The sequence below is a fragment of the Heterodontus francisci genome, chromosome 25 (assembly GCF_036365525.1).
Source record: "Heterodontus francisci isolate sHetFra1 chromosome 25, sHetFra1.hap1, whole genome shotgun sequence".
NCBI lineage: Eukaryota > Metazoa > Chordata > Chondrichthyes > Heterodontiformes > Heterodontidae > Heterodontus > Heterodontus francisci.
Window position 1 is genome coordinate 29,194,272 of NC_090395.1, and position 19,839 is coordinate 29,214,110.

Below are 19,839 nucleotides of genomic sequence, written 5' to 3' on the forward strand. Positions count from 1 at the left end.
AACCACAGGGAAATGGCGAAAGAACCAGGAGGGAGATGAGAATCTTCTTTATGCCGTGAGTTGTTATGATTCAGAGTGTACTGCCTTTAAGGGCGGTGGAAGCAGGTTCAACCATAATTTTTAAATGGGAACTAGATAAATTCTTGTAAAGGAAAATTTTGGAGGTGCTATGGGAAAGAGTGAGGACAGTAGAACTAATTGGATAACTCTTTCAAACAGCCAGCAGAGACACAATGGGCCAAATAGTCTCCTTCTGTGCTGTATGATACTATGATTCTATGACGTACCTGCAACACTGACAGAGCAAGAAGTGTCGCAGGTCCTACTTAATGAATAGTAATTGGAAATCACCTGTATATTTGAGTTATTCTGAATGTCAAGCATCTGGGCTGATCGTTGCAGAACACAGAAAAATCGTGTTAATGTTAGCATCTCATGTTTTATATTCAGAATGGTGCTGCTCTTGCATTTAACATTCAATCCGCCTAAGTACATTAGTGATCTCAATTAGAATAGTTAACCCCAATTAATAAGAATCTAATACATAGGCGAAATACTGCAGATGCTGGAAATCTGGAATATAAATAGAAAATGCTGGATGCGGAGAGGTAAACAGAGTTAATGTTTCAGGTTGGTGACCTTTCGTCTAATGACAGGGCATCAACCAGAAAGGTTAACTCGGTTTCTCTTTCCACAGATCCTGTCTGGCCTGCTGAGTATTTCCAGCAGTTTCAGTTTATATAATCAGTGCCTGTACTGGTCACAGGTTCTCACTGCTACGAAGCTCCCTGTTTCTGTGAATAGAAAGAGGTTAGCTCCCTCATCCCACTGCTTAAAGGCACCATCCATTCTGCACATGATTTACATCCAAGGGCCATGTCTTGCCCACTCACTGGATATCCTCTAAACCACTGACTGGATCACCTTTCACCCACTGACACTGGATGCTCCTCACTCACTGACACAGAATCCCCTCATCCACTGACACAAGATCTCTCATGCAGTGGCACTAGATCTCCTTGCATCCACTGATATTGGATCCCCTCTCACCTGCTGAGACTGGATCCCTCTCACACACTGACATTGAATCTCCTCTCCCCACAAACAGCGTCCCTACTGACACCAGATCTCCCCTCACCATTAATTGCAACTTCTCTCATTTATGGACTGGATCACCTCTTGCTTACTAACACTCACTCTCCTCTCACTTACTGACACTGGATCTCTCACTTACCAGTGTTGGGTATCCTCTCCCTGACACAGGATCCCTTCTCATTTGCTGACACTGGATCTCCTCTCGCCCACTGACTGGACCTCCTCTCACTTACTGACACAGGATACCTCTTACGCACAACCAATTTCTTCATGCACACTGAGTGGACCTCCCATCACCCACAGACATTCAATCTCCTCACACACACTGACACTGGATCTCCTCACACACACTGACACTGGATCTCCTCTCACACACTGACACTGGATCTCCTCTCACATACTGACCCTGGATCTCCTCACACATACTGGCACTGGATCTCCTCTCACTGCCACTGGATCCCCTCACACCCACTGACACTGGATCTCTTCTCACTGACACTGGATCTCCTCACACCCACTAACACTGGATCTCCTCACACATACTGACACTGGATCTCCTCTCACTGACACTGGATCTCTCACACACACTGATACTGGATCCCCTCACATATACTGACACTGGATCTCCTCTCACTGACACTGGATACCCTCACACACACTGACATTGGATCTCTTCTCACTGACACTGGATCTCCTCACACCCACTGACACTGGATCTCCTCACACACAGTGACACTGGATCTCCTCTCATCTATTGGGACGGACGCAAAGATATTGCCAGTGCTTTTGATTAAAGTCCTGGTCAGTCTAAGTGAGTCTATCTCAGTAGGAGGGATAGAGGGAATTTACAATAAAGCTAAGCTCCACTGGGAGCTAAGCTATTGGTCATCTAGCCCAATAACTACTTATATGGCATGATGTCTAATTTTGTTTGATAATGCTCCTGTAAAGTGCCTTGGGATGTTTTGTTATGTTAAAGGTGCTATATCAATGCAAGTTGCTGTTGTTGTGTTCCCAATCTCCTTCTCAAAGTAACAAAGACAAGTAAAGAGGAGGAAGGCCAATCATTCCATCTAACCCATCCTTCTATAGAATCCTCAGTCCCCCATCATCACATTTCACTGCCTTTCGCATGATTACAGAGTTTGAAAATCTTGATTCAGAAACCCTAGATTCAGTGAGGATTAATCACTGGAGTAGACATTCGTGTTGACATCACGCGACCATATCATCAAATATCAATATCCAGGTTCTTAGGAGCCAGATGTCATGTGCCCCATCTATCTGGTCAGGAACCGTCCCCACCGTCACCTGTAATTGACCAGAAGCTCCAAGGCAGGGTCATGCTTATCGCTCTCAGGTATCCTCATCTTATATGATTAGAGATTCCTTGCTCCATTTGCTGCTCCTGCTGCCTGGGTTACTCCATCAGATCAGTGCGCCTGGCTTTTTAGACCTCCATGCAGATTATGGCCTCCTCACACCTCCTTGCAGACCATAGCCACCGTGGACTTCTTCATTGACCATGGCCTTCGCTAATCTCCTTGCTGTCCTCAGGCTTTTGCTGATCTTCTTTGATTTTCTCAATGTCCATAAATTCTCTAACCTTTATTGTTGGGCTTCTGCTGCCTTCCTCTCAACGTCAAAACTCTCAGACCTTTCTCACAGATCGCGGAATCTCTGCCATCCCTCATAGAGCCTGGACCTCTCTGACCTTTTTCGCAGGACCCAGACTCTCTGAGACTCCAGAAATGTCTGACAATCTTGTAGTTCCCAAATTCTCTGACCTTCTTCACATATTGCTGACTTCCTCCAGACTTCAGACTCTCCTCACAAACTCTTCCACCTTCCTCCTTTAACACAGGTTCTCTAACCTTCTTTGAAGTCCCCAGGTTCCTTTGTCCTCCTCACTAATGCCTGGACTGTCTGACTTGTCTACTATTCCAGAACGGACTAGTTGTCTCTGTTTATCAGTTCCTCTCCTCCTTGCTTTGCCTAATTTATTACCTTTTGTAATTTCCTGTGTCCAATTCTGTGTACATATTGGCAGTCTGGGTCAAAATACGCATCTATTTCCAAAGCCGCTGGTTCTCCCCTACCTTTTACTGCCTCTAATTCCCTTTAAACTCCTTTTCCTTTTGTTTTAGCAACATGTTCTTCCAGGTCCATCTCCACACCCATTACCCTCTCCTCCAGCTCTTGAGCGGTCATCTGTAGAGTCATCCAAAGATTCATCCTTGAGTCCCCTTCTTTTCCTCATCTGCATGCTAGCAATCCATAATGTTATGAGTAGACATGGCATCGGGTACCACATGTATGCAGAAAACACCCAGCTCTACCTCTACACTACTTCCCTCAACCCCAAGATCGCGTGTGTGCTAATGACCACCAGTTTGTCATTAAGTCATAAATGAGCCACCAATTGAACATTAGGAAGGTTGAAACCATTATTTGCCCCCTCAGACAAACCTTTGCACCTTTGCTATCAACTCTATCCCTCTCCCTGGTTCTTCACTCAGTTTGGACCAGATGTCCTGAGTTTCAAACTCTATATTCCATCCCTCACCAAGATTACTTCCTTCCACCTCCATAACATTGCCTGTCATTGCCCTACCTCACCTCCACAGCTGCAACAACCCTTTCCAAGTCTTCATTACCTACAGACTCCAAAACACTCCTTGGTGACTTTCATGCCCAGGCACCTTCAAGTCAATCCAAAACCCTATCACACAGATCCTGTCCCACATTCCTGGTCATTATCCAGAGTCCCTGATGCAAAGTGCAAGGTGTATGCAGGCAGCAGGCAGGGACGAGAACAGGGTTTGACGGTGACCTAGCCCCGTGGTGGATTAACCCAATGACACTCACCGTCGAGCTTCACATGCGAAGCTGATTTCAGTGCAGAACCATAGGGCAGCAGGTGCCCAGAGAGAGAATGGAAGGGAAAATACACAGAAAATGTGCCTTTTAGCTCTTGAACCTCCCCTCCTCCACCCTTCATTTGTTGCCCGGCAGCATTCCAGAAGTGTGTGCTGATAGAGAGAGAGAGAGAGAGAGGAGAGGGAGTTTTCCAGTCAGAAATCTGTTGGGCCTCAACATACAAACTTGACATCTGGTGATAAGACTACACATGGGTTAGCCTGCCCCTGCTGCTTCCTTCACTATCAATATAGATCAGGACCTCCATGGATGAATCTGCTGTTTTTGTTTCCACGGCAACAGGCAGCAGTGCATTCCATATCTTGCCTACCCTCTCACAGAACTAGATCCTGTTTACCAAGTTCTTTGGACCAATGCCTAGTTGCCCCTTTTGTTGGTTTTTTTCTCCCCCACCATGTTTTAATACAAGGCAATTTTATTTTCGCCCTTTTTCCCCTCCCCACATACATTAGGAGGCAGAAGAAAGCAGGAAGTTATTAAAGGCCTTTTTACCCACCATTGCCAGTCCTTCCATAAGTTATGTACAATCTTTGATTAACTCCTTAGTGTATGTGAGATGATATCCAGCTAAACAGTTACTGCTCATGAACGGACATAACCAGCAACACATGATTGCCCCCAACAACCACACCTCCCTGCTGATGAATGGTGCTTCCTCTGAAATTCCCTCCCTAAACCTCTCTGCCTCGCTACCTCTCTCCGACTTGAAGGCGCTCCTTACAACCCATCTCTTTGACCAACTGTGGACAACCATTTCTAGGGCCAGAAAGAAGAACATGTTGATTTGTGATTAACTGACTGTACAGTAATATTTCAGCTCAAACACAGATGAACTTTGATCTGCTGGAAGTAAGTTCTGTACCAAGATTCCCTGATTGCAAAAGGCAATCAACCAAACTCCAGATTATTCATCCATTCTCACATCTCCTTAATCAAGCCAGGCCTATGCAGAAGGCTTCAGATTCAACTCCCAGCCTATGTTAAAGACTCTTCCCAATATTGTGTATAACCTGTGTTGCTGGCGGGCTCCTGCCATCAGCAGGTCTTCAACCTGGTCATCTTGAAGAGCCCTAGCAGTGTCACATTTAACTTGGCAGCACAAACTTCTAGATCCTGCAGCAACACCAGTGCAACATGGAAGCACCTTGAGTGAGTTGATCTCAGCCGCTATGGATGCTACAACTGGCCCTGGACTAGTAAGATGGGGAGAGGGAAATTGACTGAGGAACCCATGCTTGGGGGATAATTTTAACCTAACTCATAATCCTCATTGACTTCAATAGTGAGTAAAATCGGGCTGGGTGTAAAGCTAATGTTGAACCCGATTCTGTCAGTAACTTGATAGGTGAATTGGGGTTAAAATGGCCCCCTTGATTGCTATCTAGTGACATACTGGAAAGTGCAAGTGTACAGTTTAAGGTAAAGTTAGGCTTAGCTGTGATAAAAACAATACTGGGGACTAAATGGGTTAAATTATAAGGACAGGTTGCATTGTTTATATTTGTATTCCCCTGAGTATAAAAGTGATGATCTGATCAATTTGTTTAAGACGATTAAAAAATTTGATAGGGTAGATAGAAAGAAACTATTTCCTCAGGTGGGAGAGTCCAGAACAAGGAAGCGTAACCTAAAACTTAGAGCAAGGCCATTCAGGAGTGATGTCAGCAGTGGAAATCTGGACTCTCACCCCCGAATAGCTTTTGAGGCTGGGCGTCAATTGAAAACTTCAATACTGAGATCTGTTCAGCAAGAGTATTAAGAGATATAGACTCAGTGTGAGTGGATGACGTTGAGATACAGATCAGCCATGATCAAATTAAATGGTGGAACTAGCTCAAGAGACTAAATGGCCTCCTCCTGTTCCTCTGTTCCGTAACTTCCCACAGTTGAATAGCCTGCACAACCTAACAAAATTCACATGTGAAGGTGAGGTATTAATGGGAACCCAGCACTGATAGGATCATATTTCAGCAATTTCAGTGGTTCTCAGTGATTTTAGGTGAGCAGCAGAGAACATAGGGAGTTTTTTTATATTCATTCATGGGATGTGGGTGTCGCTGGCTAGGCCAGCATTTATTTCCCATCCCTAATTGTCCTTGAGAAGGTGGTAGTGAGCTACCTTCTCGAACCACTGCAGTCCATGTGGGGTAGGGACATCAACAGTGCTGTTAGAAAGGGAGCTCCAGGATTTTGACCCAGCGACAGTGAAGGAATGGCGATATAGTTGCAAGTCAGGATGGTGTGTGACTTGGAGGGGAACTTGCAGGTGATGGTGTTCCCAACTATTTGCTGCCCTTGTCCTTCTAGTTGGTAGAGGTCGCAGGTTTGGAAGGTGCTATATAAGGAGCCTTAGTGCATTGCTGCAGTGCATCTTGTAGATGGTACACACTGCTGCCACTGTGCGTTGGTGGTGGAGGGAGTGAATGTTTGTGGATGGGGTGCCAATCAAGTGGGTTGCTTTGTCCTGGATGGTGTTGAGCTTCTTGAGTGTTGTTGAAGCTATAATGAGGTCAGGAACTGAGTGGCCATGACGGAACCCAAACTGAGCGTCACTGAGCAGGTTATTGCTAAGCAAGTGCTGCTTGATAGCACTGTCAATGACACCTTCCATCACTTTACTGATGATTGAGAGTAGGCTGATGGGGTGGTAATTGGCCAGGTTGGTCTTGTTCTGATTTTTGTATACAGGACATATCTGGGCAATTTTCCAGATTGCCAGGTAGATGCCAGTGTTGTAGCTGTACTGGAACAGCTTGGCTAGGGGCGCGGCAAGTTCTGGATCACAGGTCTTCAGCACAATTGCCAGAATATTGTCAGGGCCTATAGCTTTTGCAGTATCCAGTGCCTTCAGTCGTTTCTTGATATCACGCGGAGTGAATTGAATTGGCTGAAGTCTGGCATCTGTGATGCTGGGGACTTCAGGAGGAGGCCGAGATGGATCATCCACTCGGCACTTCTGGCTGAAGATTGTTGCAAATGCTTCAGCCTTATCTTTTGCACTGATGTGCTGGGCTCCCCCTTCATTGAGGATGGGGATATTTGTGGAGCCTCCTCCTCCAGTTAGTTGTTTAATTGTCCACCACCATTCACGACTGGATGTGGCAGGACTGCAGAGCTTAGACCTGATCCATTGGTTATGGGATTGCTTAGCTCTGTCTATCGCATGCTGCTTAGAGAATTTGGCGTGCAAGTAGTCCTGGCTTGTAGCTTCACCAGGTTGATACCTCATTTTGAGGTATGCCTGGTGCTGCTCCTGGCATGCCCTCCTGCACTCTTCATTTAACAAGTGTTGGTCTCCCGGCTTGATGGTAATGGTAGAGTGGGGGATACACTGGGCCATGAGGTTACAGATTGTGGTTGAGTACAATTCCGCTGTTGCTGATGGCCCACAGCACCTCATGGATGCCCAGTTTTGCATTGCTAGATTTGTTTGAAATCTATCCCATTTAGCATGGTGGTAGTGCCACACAACACGATGGATGGTATCCTCAATGTGAAGGCGGGACTTCGTCTCCACAAGGACTGTGCGGTGGTCACTCTTACCAATACAGTCATGGGCAGATGCATCTGTGGCAGGCAGATTGCTGAGGACAAGGTCATGTATGTTTTTCCCTCTTGTTGGTTCCCTCACCATCTGCCACAGACCCAGTCTAGCAGCTGTGTCCTTTAGGACTCAGCCAGCTCGGTCAGTAGTGGTGCTACCGAGCCACTTTTGATGATGGACATTGAAGCAGCCACCCAGAATACATCTGTGCCCTTGCCACCCTCAGTGCTTCCTCCAAGTGGTGTTCAACCTGGAGGAGTACTGACTCAACAGCTGAGGGAGGGCAGTAGGAGCTTACCTTGCCCATGTTTGACCTGGTGCCATGAGACTTCATGGGGTCAAGAGTCGATGTTGAGGACTCCCTCCTGACTGTATACCACTGTGCCGCCACCTCTGCTGGGTCTGTCCTGTCGGTGGGACAGGACATACCCAGGGATACTGATGGCAGTGTCTGGGACATTGTCTGTAAGGTATGATTCCGTGAGTATGACTATGTCAGGCTGTTGCTTGAATGGTCTGTGGGACAGCTTTCCCAACTTTGGCACAAGTCACCAGATGTTAGTAAGGAGGACTTTGCAGGGTCAACAGGGCTGGGAGTGAATTGAGGAGTGAGTTAGTTGACCCAGCATTTATTGTTATGTGGTAGTCTGGGGTGCCTTACACTTCTTTGCCTCTGAGAGGCTCAGTACTGGCAGCGTTGTTGAAAAAAGGAACTCATTCCATGAAAAAAGAAAGCCTTGCATTTTTATAGTGCCTTTCACAACCTCAGGAACTCCCAAAGAACTTCACAGCCAATGAAGTGCTTTTGAAGTGTCGTCACTATTGCAATGTAGGAAACACAACAGCCAATTTGTATATAACGAACTCCCACAAACTGTAATGTGATAATGACCAGATAATCTTTTTCTTCGTGATTTGATTGAGCAATAAATATTGTCCAGGAAACTGGGAAGAACTTCCCTGGTCTTCTTCGAGATAGTGCCAGGGGCTCTTTTACATCCACCTGAAAGGGGAGACGGGATATTGGTTTAATGTCTCATCTAAAAGACAGCACCTCTGACGGTGCAGCACTTCCTCAGCACTTTACTGGACTGTTAGACTATTTTTTTGTGCTCAAGTGTCTGAATCCACAACTTTCTGGCTCAGAGTTGTGCCTGTGGGTGCAGTACATTGAGAGGATGCATTTTCACAACAGAAAATATATTTTAGAACTGTTTAATTTTGGGTTACAATGTTATTTTTGGGAAATTACACATTTTTGCAACAAATGTAAGCTCACATTTCATTAACACGCTCCCTGCCATAAAACTGTTTGTTTGAACCAATGTCTTCAGACTGGCACCGAAGGTTACCAACCAGGAAGAAATTTAGTCTGAGTTCCTGTTTCTCATTGCCGTCCAGTGACTATGGAAGCACAGTCCAGTCAAAATGAGTGGAGTCAGGAAAGGAGAAGAGAAAATGGAAAAAGAAAAAGGTGATCAGACCACAAAGAATGTCAGATCAGTGCCGGCCTGAAGGCATTTGGTTCAAACAGGGAGTGTGTTACTGAGTTAATGAAATGCAATTCCCCAGAAAATATGTTACAGCCCAAATTTAAATAGCTCTGCAACATACAGATATGAAAATACACTCTCTCAATATACTGCACCCACAGGCGCAATTATCCTGATCATAGAATCTTACCACCAGAAGGAGGCCATTCAGCCCATCATACCTATGCTGGCTCTTTGAAAAAGATATCCAATTAGTTACACTCCCACGCTCTTTCCCCATTGGATGTAGGGTGCTGCCAGTTAAAAACGATTACAAAAAAGACGTAATGAGGCCTCTTGTGGCTCAGTGGGAAACTGATGGTGTGATATCATACTGAGTCTCACACAAGAAGCTTCCAGCTTCGATCATCCGGCCTGTGTTCAGTTAGCTGAGAGGTTAGTGGTGCTGCCAAAGTTAGCTGTGAAGGAAAGAAAGACTTGCATTTCTATAGCAACTTTCATAACCTCAGGACGTCCCGAAGTGCTTCACACTGTGGGCACAGATTAAAAGTAAGCTAATCAACTAACTAATCAACTAACAGACTAACTGTGAAGCTGTGGAGCCAATTTATAAAAAATAACAAGCAGAAGCTAACAGGACAGCTGCACATCGCTTAATAGTAGCCTATTGTTTAATAATCAGCCTAACAGTTCAAGGAGGGGGGATGTGAAACTAGTGAAATAAAATGCAAGAATAAAATGCTGAGTTGAATGAACCAATCATGCACTGATAATAGAAGTCTGCAAACCACTCAGAATCAAGGGGGGGGGGGGGGGGGGGGGCGTTACTAGTTTTGTTTGAATAACTATAAGAAAGGCTTGCTGTAGTGAGCACATGTTCTTTTGTTTCTTTCTTTTGTTTTGTTCTTTTGCATGTTCTTTGTTTTGCTTTTTGTAACTTTGCAATGTAACAACCATATACTGCAATAAAGTTTCTAAAAGTTACGGTTGGACTTCGTCTCTCTTTGTAACTGATGGGATCCAACAACACCAATGAGGTACTTTTAAGGTGTAGTCACTGTTGTAATGTTGGAAATGCAGCAGCCAATCTGCATATAGCAAGGTTCCACAAACAGCAATTTGATGATGACCAGATAAGCTGATTTAGTGACGTTGGTTGAGAATTAATATTGGCCAGGATATCGGGAAGACCTCCCTGTTCTTCTTCAAAATTGTATCATGGGATATATTACATCCTGCTGATGGGGCCTTTGTTTAACGTCTCATCAAAAGATGGTACCTCAGTACTGCTCAGGAATGTCATCTAAAATACTTCAGCTGTAGTTCCCACTCCTGATCACCGTGGATACCTGGTGCCAATTACCTGCACTCGTTTGCAGGGGTCACCGAGCCCACTGATGGAGCCTGTTCCCCAGTACCATGCAGGAAGGACATGGGCAGATTGAATATACCTCCACAAACACACAAGTCTCACACAGGCACTGATATTGGTTCTCCCCAAACCGCATCACAACATGAACAGGCCAGATAAAGCAGAAAGGCAACTAGTTTCATTTCCAATATCCATATCTAAATCCTTTGAGGGGCGAGATGTAATGAGAGCTATTTAACATAATCTGCTGCCAATGAAGTCTTTTCATAAGGTAATTCTCAGAGTCTGACATTTTGCAGACAGATCTTTTCATTGCCCCCCACAGACCACTGGGCATGGGTGGGGAATGTTAATCAACCTCATTGCTCAGTAGCAATCAATGAATGTTTCAGTGGTGGCCAGTCCTTTGTCACAGCAGAACAGTTAAACCGTCGCAGCAAGTCGCTAGGTGGGAGTCAGTTAACTATTAAAATTCATAGTATAGTGAGCAATCTGTTTGTTCTCACAGTCTGCACTGCCTTCAGGGCAAGGGCATACTGAAAGCAAGGGGCCCTGATACATATTTCTAAACTGTACTCAGCAATAGGCAACCTCCATTATACATCATCAGAGGTTCCGGCTTTCGGATGAAGCATTCAGCCAAAGCGTACCTCCCTCTTCAAGCCTAATCCCAGAAACCACGGCCAACAAAGTGCCTCAACCCCTGACCTGCATTGCTGTTGTGCAAACATGATAATTCCCAGAAACTTGAATGCATCAATGCAGCCCTGCCAAATCAAGGTAACTACATAAAAATAATTTGCTGTGAGTGGGATCATGCTGTGCACAAACTGACTGCTGTATTTGCCCAGATAGCAACAGTGACTGCCCTTCAAGAATAATCCATTGACTGTGAAGCATGAGTGTGGATGGGAAAAGTGCTATATAAATGCAAGCTCTTTTCTTCTGGGAATTTTCTCTGCAGAGTCAAATATGTAAAGGATGGTTTTGATGTATTTTTCACAGATTAAAGACACAAATAATGTCTAGAAGCTTGTAAATTTAATCTGGGTCAAGGAAGACCATTTGCAGACTGACTTATGTTTCGAGCTCACTCTTCACCTTGTCCTTTTCCTTCCTTAAGCTCATTGGAGGCTGATTCAGAAAATGGTATTGAACTATAAAGGCTGATTTTCCTCTACTCAGTATCCAGGGAATGTTAGCTTCACATCCATAAAGGCTCAGTTTAACATCTTATCCAAAAGGTGTCACATCCAACAGTTTAGCTTTCCCTCAGTATGGCACTGAATGGGCATCCTAGCTTCTGTGCTCAAGGCTCTGGAGCAGGGCTTCGAACCCACAACCTTCTGACTCAGTAACAAAAATGCTATCAACTGAACCAAGGCTGACACTGTAATTCCCCTGTAATGTGACAGGAGTGTCACCCACCAACACATCCAATTTAAAATGATCAATCTCCTGTTCAAATACCTCAATAGCCTCGCCCATTTCTATCTCTGTAATCTTCTCCAGACTTCCATCTGAGAAATCACTGTTCCTTCAATTCTGTCTTCTTGTGCATCCCCCACTCCCTTCACCCCACCACTGGCAGCTGAGGTTTAAGCCATCTAGGCCCTAAATTCTGCAATTCTCTTCCTAAATCTTCCTGCCTCTCCAAATTGCTCTCTTCCCTTAAGACTCCTCTCAAAAGCTGTTTCAATCATCCCTCCTAATATCTCCTCTTTGTTTTTTTTAAAGCTGATTCTGCTTCTCTAAAGAGCCTCAGCAAATTTTCCAATGTCAAATGTACGCTATAAATATAAGTTCTTGTTCAAGCTGTCACAGCACTCAGACCAAGCAGAGGATTAGCCATCACTCCACACACTTGGTGAAGTTCCAGGGGATTACTAATCCACTACTGTCAAGATAAGGGAGTAGGATAAACATGGGAAATCGGTGTACAAACATCACACTCCTGCAATCCAAAGTCTAGAAGTGTTGAATATAGAAGCAACCTAAGGAGCAACATAAAGGAGAATGACAGCATCATTTTGAAGACAAACAGCAGAGATAATGAGTGGACCTTAATATAACAGAGAGTAATCAACACCTAGTCAACATGGAGCTTAAATGTGTTTGTGTAATGAAGCGATAAACTGTAAACTTTTAATTACTATGGGAGCTTATGGTTTGAAATGCAGATTTGTTTGATGTTGCTCCATGGTGCCCAACCTGTGGCCTATAGGCTTCATGTAACTGCCAAACCCTGGCAACCAGCCCTCACAATCCAAGCAACTCTGCAATGTTTCATTAATTGTGTTACAAAAATCTGGACATAAGGTTGCCAACCCTCCCAGATTGTTCTGGAACCTCCCAGAACGGTAGATGGGGATTGCTGCTTGCAACCCAGGAGAAAAGTAGAATCCACACTTCACATTCGCAGCTCGCGCCTGTCCACTTACTCCGCTCGGTCACGGGTGCCTTCCTGGTTCTTGGAACTGCGCAAACAACAGCTGCTGACGTGAAAACTTGAGGAAAGATACTCAGCTACAAGGGACCCAATCTTCATAAGGTAAGAGCAATAACATTGCCAAACTAAGTCATAGAGTCATACAGCACTGAAACAGGCCCTTCGGCCCACTGAGTCTGTGCAGACCATCAACCACCCATTTATACTAATCCTGCATTAGTCCCATATTCCCTACCACATCCCCACCTTCCCTGAATTCTCCTACCACCTACCTACACTAGGGGCAATTTACAATGGCCAATTTACCTATCAACCTGCAAGTCTTTGGCTGTGGGAAGAAACCGGAGCACCTGGCAGAAACCCACGTGGTCACAGGGAGAGCTTGCAAACTCTGCACAGGCAGTACCCAGAACTGAACCTGGGTTGCTGGAGCTGTGAGGCGGCGGTGCTAACCACTCCATCACTGTGCCGCCCCAAAGGGCAAGGGTCTTGTGATCAGATGCCACACAATTGATTGCCACTTGATCAAACATCCAGAGATACTTCCAACCAGAGTTGGCAACCCTAGTGGCCCACAAAGACGAAGGCTTAGATCATCCCTGCCTCACAGCACTGTAGCCATAAACGTGGCAGGTAACAGTAACTGAATAGTTGGTAGAGGTCGCGGGTTTGGAAGGTGCTGTCTAAGGAGCCTTGGTGCATTGCTGCAGTGAATCCTATCGCAGGTTGGGCCCTTTTAAGCTAGGAGAGTAAAGTCAGTAGCAAGTGTGCATTTCCACTGCTCTTTTTGTAATTCATTCTCAGGATTCCTAATTGCTCTTGAGACGGTGGTGGTGAGCTATCTCATTGAACCTCTGCAGTCTGTGTGATGAAGGTGCTCTCACAGCACTCTTAGGAAGGGCATTACAGGATTTTGACTGAGTGATGATGAAGGAACCGTGATATAGTTCCAAGTCAGGATGGTGCTTGACTTGGAAATGATCTTGGAGGTGATGGTCTTCCCATTCACCAGCTCCCCTTGTCCTTCTAGGTAATAGAGGTCATATATTTGGGACATAAGAACATAAGAAATAGGAGCAAGAGTAGGCCATTTGGCCCCTCGAGTCTGCTCTGCCATTTAATAAGATCATGGTTGATCCGATTGTGGCCTTAATCTATTTTTCTGCCTGCCCCCCATAACCCTTGACTCCCTTGTAAATCAAAAATACGTCTAGCTCAGCCTTGAATATATTCAATGACGCAATCTCCATTGCTCTCTAGGGAAGAGAATTCCAAAGATTAATGACCCTCTGAGAGAAGAAATTCCTCCTTATCTCCATCTTAAATGGGAGACCCCTTATTTTGAAACTGTGCCCCCTTGCTCTAGATTCCCCTACAAGGGGAAACATCCTCTCAGCATCTACCCTGTCAAGCCCCCTCTGAATCTTATATGTTTCAATAAAATCACGTCTCATTCTTCTAAACTCCATTGTATATAGGCCCAACCTGCTCAACCTTCCCTCATAAGACAATCCTTTCATCCCAGGAATCAACCGAGAGAAACATCGCTGAAGTGCCTCCAATGCAAGTACGCCTTCCTTAAATAAGGAGACATAAACTGTATGTAGTACTCCTGGTGTGGTCTCACCAACACCCTGTACAGTTGTAGCAAGACTTCCCTACTCTTATACTTCATCCCCCTTGCAATAAAGGCCATCATTCCATTTGCCTTCCTAATTATTTGCTGTGCCTGCATGCTAACTTCTTGTGATTCATGTATGAGGACACCAGATTCCTCCGTACAGCAGCTTTCTGCAATCTCTCTCTATATAAATAATATTCTGCTTTTCTATTCTTCCCACCGAAGTGGACAACCTCACATTTTCCCACATTATACTCCATTTGCCAAATTTTTGCCCACATTATACTCCATCTGCCAAATTTTTGCCCACTCACCAAAAGAGCCTTGGCAAGTTGCTGCAGTGCATCCTGTAGATAGTACACACTGTAGCCACAATGCATTGGTGGTGGAGGGAGTGAATGTTGAAGGTGGTAGATGGGGTGCCAATCAAGCGGGCTGCTTTGTGCTGGATGATGTCAAGTTTCTTGATCCATACACAGAAATGGCCTGAAAAACATTTTAAAAACTTAAAAACTCTCAGCTAGTCAGTCAGTATCTATGGAGCAAAGAGATGACAGTTCAGGAACAGACCTTTCAACAGAACACCTCACCATGGTTGTTTTCATGGTGTTGGAGATCAGTTGTTTCCACGGACCTTGCTGCTGGATTCACTCATTGTTTCTGGTCCACTGCTTGCAGTTTAATACCCTGACATAATGACATCAGTAGAATTAAGGCCAGCCAATTAAAATACATTGATCGAAACAGAGGCTGCCAAATGGGTCTCCATATTCCCCATCAGCCTCTTGCAGGGGAACTGAGTAACAAAAATGGGGCCAACAGCTCATGGAGGTTGGTATAGCGTTTGCACTGTTACACTCCTGAAATCAGCCTTAACTCAGCTGCAACGTTGCTCAAACTGTCAGCCTCACTCAGTGATAGGTTGCACTTCTGCCTCTGAGTTAAAAGGTTGCGGGTTCAAGTTCCATTCCAGAGATTTGAGCACATAATCCAGGCTGGCATTTCAGTGCAATACTGAGGGAATGCTGTACTGCCAGAGGTCTTGTCTTTCAGATGTGACGTTAAAGAAACACCCTGTCAACTTGTCAAAGTGGATGCAAATGTTGCCATGGCATCGTTCAGATAAGTTGTCCTGGCCAATATTTATCCTTCAACTAAAGCAGATTAACTGGTTATTCATCTCACTGATCTTTTGTGGGATCTTGCTGTGAGCAAATTAGCTGCTGCTTTTGCCTAGAGAAAGTACACTTCAAAAGTAATTCATTGGGACCTCTGGAGGACATGAAAGACACTGTTTTAACACAAGTTATTATGTCTTTCTTTAGCTAATGCAGGTACAATACCATACTGTGTGTGGGATATGCATGGTACAGATAAAATAGTGTATGTTGGAGATAGAGGGTATGTTACAGTACTGTATATGGGACGTGCATGGTACAGATACAATAGTGTATGTTGGAGATATACGGTATATTGTGGTACTGTGTGTGGGGCATACACGGGACAGAAACAGTAGACTGTGTTGGAGAAATAGGGTACAGAATGAAATGTGTGCTTTACGTCCTAATGTTCAAATGGAGATATTTTCCTTTTCTCCTTGTCATCTCCTTGCCTTTGGGAAATTGAATCCAATGATCTTGTGCTCATTGCCAACCTGACTGAGATCAGGTAACCCAGCAGAGACTCGGGAGTGAACCTTGTCCATAACCAGGACGAGTAACTTGTTATTGTTAAGATCTACCAGCATTTTCACTGCCCCGAGACTGTTTAGGCAAACCTCTTGTATATAGGTGTCAAATTACAGTGACCAGTAACAGTGCAATCACTTGCAGGTCTTGTCGAGGGAGTTTGTACTGTACAAAAACATTTGCTCTGAGCAGAACCCAAGCTTGATGCTGTCTTCACTCCACATCCACATAAGTAGACTTCCCTGCATGGATCACTGGCTTCTCTCCTCCCTGCTCCAGTGGTGCTGAGTCCCAATGTAGGACCTTGACCCCTGTCCTGGCTTCAGTCAGTGAATCACCAGGGATTCAATCAGGTGCATTTACTTCTAGCACAAGAGCAAAATACTGTGGATGCTGTAAATCTGAAACAAAAACAGAAAATGCTGGGAATAGTCAGCAGGTCTGGCAGGAGTTCTGATGAAAGGTCAGAGACCTGAAATATTGGCTGGAATTTTATGCCCCCCTGCAGGGCAGGGCGGGAGGCGGGTGGTTGTGGGGGGGTAAAATTGTGTGGGAGTCAGGGGGTGTCATTCCCGTCACCTTCCCACCCTCGCTGCAATTTTACGAGCGGTGGGGGAGGTAACAAATGGCCGACCTGTCCCAGGCCAATTAACTGCCATTTAAGGGCCTTTTCCCAGCATCGCTGGTATATTGCCAGTGGTGGGCAGGCAGTTCAAGACCTCAGGAGGCTGCTCAATATAACTTGGCAGCCTCCATGTCGGCCGGGGCAGGATCCTCCTGATTGGGCACCCTGTGCCCCATGGAGGGCCCTCCCACGGCTGAAGCCGCCCCCACTGCACTATCTTCCCCAACCCCCCCAACCGACCCCCCTCTCACCTCGACAAGGCCCGGCCAATTGTCCCCAGCGAGGACCCACACACTTACCTTAATTTTAGGGCCTCCTCCATTGCTGCTGTGGCTGGCTGCAGTCCCAGCAGTGACCACCGCTCCTGGTGGTACTGCTGGGACTGAGAGCTGCCGGCCTACTGATTGGCTGGCAGCTCTGGGAGACGAGACTTTCTGTCTCAGAGGGACGGAAGTCCTGCCCGAGGCCAATTAATGGCCTAAGCCATGTAAAATCATAGCATGGCCTCTGGGCTGGGTGGAGGGGGGCTTATGCCTGACTTTTTGACCGGTGGGAGGAGCCTCCAGCCCAATGTAAAATTCCAGCCATTAACTCGTTTCTCTTTCCATGGATGCTGCCTGACCTGCTAAGTATTTGCAGCACTTATTTGTTTCAGGTGCATTTACTTACTGGGCCACAGGTGGGTGGGACTGGAAGTGCAAGTTAAAGTAATCTAATAAAGAACAAAATAATATTTAGCCCCATATCAGGTGCTCCGGACTCCCTGGACCAATGGATTACTTTTGAAGCGCAATAGCTGTTCAGTAGGCAATTGTGACAGCCAATTTTCGCACAGCAAGGACCCACAGAGCAGCAATGACTAGATAATCGGTTTGGGTGCTGCTAGTTGAGGGAGTAATGTTGGCCTGGCCACCTGCAGAGCTCTCCTGCTCTTTAAACAGTCTCATTGGATTTTTTGTATTCACTTGACCTCACAGCCTTCTGACTCAGAGGCTACCAGCTGACCTAAGCTGATGCTTAAAACAATTGAAAGGAATCCTTCATTACTTGTACTTGGGACGTGATGGTGCTGGTGAGGTTGTAATTATCACCCATCATGTTTTGAATCCACACAGGATTACAGGTATCTCTGAGAAATACAACATTCCTCGGATTGCTATTCTCGCCACATCCTGAGATCCACACTCAGTGCTTTGCACCGCCACCTGTACACACTGGACCTCTCTCTCCAGCAGCACCACCTCACCTTATCTCAAAGCTGTTCTACTCCACAGTTTCATTTCATCCTTCGTCTTATCCGACACATTAACAAAAAACTTTTTTTCTTCCTTTCAGATGTCAAGGAACCTAGTTCTGAAGAAGGGTGACTGACCAGAAACGTTAACTCTGCTTCTCTCTCCACAGGTGCTGCCAGACCTGCTGAGTATTTCCAGCATTCCTTCTTTTTATTTATGTAATTATTACTAGTAGCCCTCAGAGGGTGCTGATGGGCCTCCTTCTTGAACCACTGCAGATCTTGTGGCAATGCTGCCACTGAGATGGTCTTCAGTAGGGAACCTGAGTTTGTCAGCGCAGGTCAACGTGGTGTGTGACTTGGAGGTGATAGCTTTCCCACGCCATTGCTGTTCCTGTTCTCCTTGGTAGTAGAGATCGTGTGTTTGGGAGGTGCTGTTGCTCTGAGTGAGTTCTAGGAGTGTACCCCATACATTCAGCAGAGTGCACCAGAGAAGTTTGAGTCCCCATTTCTTCCGTCTTATCATCTGATACTTTGGTTGAAATTTCCACAATTCAAAGTTGGATGTTAAATTCAACTGAGCATCTGGTCTGATTAGCCTGTCACTGGAGAAAATACTGGACTGGTTGCCTGAATACCAGGTACCCCAGAGAGAGGCAAGGAGGAAAAGGATGGCTGGTTGCCTGAGAGAGTTGCCTGTCAAGCTTGTCACATTTGATGCAAAACTTGGCCCCTGTCACGCTCTCATAACCTTAGCAAAACAAGTCAAAGCTGCAACCACGCTATTGAACATTGCATCAAAGACTCAGCCTCATAGGAGGGAATGAGAAGTATCCTCCTGGACTGAGCTAGTGATCCGCTCCCACCCATCAGTTCCCACCGTGATGCTTGTCTCCAACAATGAAGCTCCAAGCTGAACACAAAAATAAAAATTGGCTTCCTGAACTCCAGCGTGTATGTTGTCAACAGTTCCTGACAGGAGCTCAATGCACAGAATTGGCACAGTCAAAACAGAAGACTGCTGTCTCAGGGCTGATCCACACTGACAAACTATTTCCGACCCAAAGCAGAGGCAGCGTTAGGACTGTGTCACCTGTCAAATTGTACTGGAGCGTAAGCCAGTCAGGGATCCAGTGAATGGACACTTTGTATCAGCTATTTTTATATTACCTAGTTTAAGCATACTTTTTGACAATTGTACGTGTGTGGTTTTCACAGCAGGTTAGGTAGGTAGTATTCAGTATGATCGTCCAGTAAAATGTAAGGGCCCCAAACCAAACCTTCACTCCCACATAGCAAGCACCATTCCTGTCCCAAAGATACCAAAACCTAAACCATTACACTGTGCCATTGTTGATACAGAAAAAATTGAATTTCTATAGTGCCTTTCACAACCTCAGAATGTCAGGAAATGCCAAAGTTCTTTACAGCCAATGAAACACTTTTTGACGTGTAGTTACTGTTGTAAAGTAGAAAATGTGGCAGCCAAATTTATGGAAAGCAAAATCCCACAAACACCAACGTGTTAATGGCAAGATACCTATTTTAGTGATGTTGGTTGAGGGATAAATATTGGGCAGTACACCAAGAAAGCACCCCTGCACTTTTCCACGTCCTATGTTTTTTTACATCAACTTGAGAGGGCAGACAGGGTCTCAGTTTAAACTCTCATCCAAAGGACAGTACCTTTGACAGGGCAGCACTCTCTCAGTACTGCACTAGAAAATCAGCCTAGATTATGTTCTCAAGTCTCTGGAGCTTGAACCCACAACCTTCTG